Raw genomic sequence first — 2,508 nt, 5'->3', positions numbered from 1 at the left:
TTCTGGACACTAGAATCCCACCGGAATAGGTTTTCACTCCCACAGAAAGTTATTTAACCTCTAGAAGATAAAGTTTCCAAATTTATAGTGACTGAAATAATAGTGCAAATTTTATACATAAGATGATGAGGAGTGAGACAATACATATAACAAGCTTTGCAGAGTGCCCAGCACCTAGTAAAGCTCAATACATATTTACCTGTTAATATGTTCACAATGAGATGAACTCATTAGGTATTATTAAAACAGAAAAAAAATATTTTCCTATTATCTATACTGCCCATGCCATGGTAGCGATTCTTTTCCTGTTCCTGGATTACATCTTTAAAATGTCTTGTGACTTTTCTGGTCCCTTTCAAATGATAAAAAAGCCAAACTTTAGTAATAAAATATTCTCATATCAGTAATTAAAATGTCTGCCTTCAGTTCATAACTAATTTGCAACTAAGACCCCTCAAATTTAGACCTGTTCTAGTCTGAGCTCCTATGGGGACGTATGAGGGTTATCCGTGTCTCTAGTTCTCCATCTCGTACATGTTTCTCTCTGCCTTTAGCTTTATAAATGTGGTTTCTGAACCTGCCAGGATAAAACTCTGCAGATGGGGAAAGGGGAAGTTAAGCAGCAAGGTTTACTTTACTATGTATTATAGCTCAACACTGCTTCAATCAGTCTCTCACATTTATGTATTTTCAGACATGTATTATTAAATCTGCCCACTTTGTTCACCAGACAGCCACCAATACCTACAAAATTCTCTAAGTCATTCCACTGAATTCCTCCTACCAGACTTGAGGTGGGGAGCAAGAATGTGTAACACGATCCTCACCAAATCTACCCTTCATCTTATAGGTCACACCTCTAATCTTCCCAGTCCGCGTAGGAATAATCAACTAAAGGCCACCATAGTGTGTGCTCATGATGTTTTCTGTGGATTTTTTCAGCTGCCTTGGCACATATTAAGGGCTGTCCTCTGCAGCTGACAGACAGATACACTCTTTGAAAAACCGGGTGAACCCAATGGCTAGTTCTGATCAGTTAGTTGTGACCAAAAGTAACCCATGTTAATTCCAGACCAGAATATTTAATTGCCAAAACAAAATCCTCCAAGTTGTCTTTCTCTTATAGCTATGAGTAATGTTAAGGATGCTGGCAACTCTGTCAGGCTGTGATCTTGAGAGGGAAGACGTGTGTCAGAGTTCCTTGCTAAACTTAACAGACATACGCTGTCAGCGAGAAACAAATATTTATTGTTTTAAACCATGGAATCTTTGAAAGTCCTACCTAAGTTTGTGTGTACCTTCGTTTAGAATTTGGAAATTCTTGCCAACTACTGTTTCCTGTTGACTTTCATGAACTCAGCTGAAACAGAAACTGAATCCTATACAACAAACTTTTATGGTGATATAATTATAATATTGCATGGTAAAGATGAGAAGGCACCTAGGAGAAAGAGCACAATGATAATAATATGAATGAGAGATGGTGATATTCCTAACCAGTATTTCTCTTGCTTTAGAATATAGGAACACCTGAGAATGTGTCCTGTAACACAAGTCTGAAAAATGCTCATTTATAGAATGGTGATTGAGATAAGTAAAGAAAGTGGGAAGTGATTTAAGACTATTAAGAAAGAATACACAGGATTTGCTGATAGGAAGAAATCCAGAATGAACTTTCATTCTATCATGGGAAACAGGTATAAGGTCATTTATTTCACTAAAATGGAAACTACAGCCTTAAGAGCTAGGTCACTTTCATTTCAGTCTACTTTATTTTCACTTTTTCTCTGTGTCTTTCCAGCTGTGTTCTACTTTCCATCTTTTCTTGCCTCCATAAGAACCTAAATTCTTCAGATTTGTTCTTTTCTCCTTTCTCTTTTGTCTCAGCTTTTCCTATTTGTGTCTCTCCTCTGATGATATAAAAATACTCAAATATCTTATATACTTAAACTCATACATATTTTTAGTCTTTAGTTGCATTTAGCTACTCTTCTCTGTTTTTCGTTTTAGCTACAGACAAAATTTATCAAAGAATAAACTTCATTCCTTGTACCTACTGCATCCATAGACAATCACTACTAAAACCTGGATACTCATAAATTAAACCATAACTGCCAAAGAATCAAAAACTTCTCTGACATATTTGGACAGTAGAATTAAATTTGCATGGAATTTAAAGTCGTAGCCTCCCATGTTTCATAATGCATGCAAAGCTGTCATTGATTTCTACAAGGGCACTCTCCTCCTTTATTTTATTGTTATTATAATTTTATTATTTCTTTTCTTGTCTTTATCCCATCAATCACTACATTACACTTACTTTTTTCACTCAAGTGGATTTAAAGTACTTTCCCCAATATAAGTTGTTCCTTGGGAGAATATATAGTGTTACATGAAGTACTTTTTATTATCAAAAAAATTCAATTTACATGTTCTTTAGATAGTATCAGATTTACTAGATAACTAGAACAACCAAATGTGTTTGTAAATTAATAAATATGCATTCAT

Source organism: Mandrillus leucophaeus, unplaced genomic scaffold (genome assembly GCF_000951045.1).
Source record: "Mandrillus leucophaeus isolate KB7577 unplaced genomic scaffold, Mleu.le_1.0 Scaffold1140, whole genome shotgun sequence".
NCBI lineage: Eukaryota > Metazoa > Chordata > Mammalia > Primates > Cercopithecidae > Mandrillus > Mandrillus leucophaeus.
The sequence above is the reverse complement of the archived record's forward strand: the minus strand, read 5'-3'. Positions refer to the sequence as shown.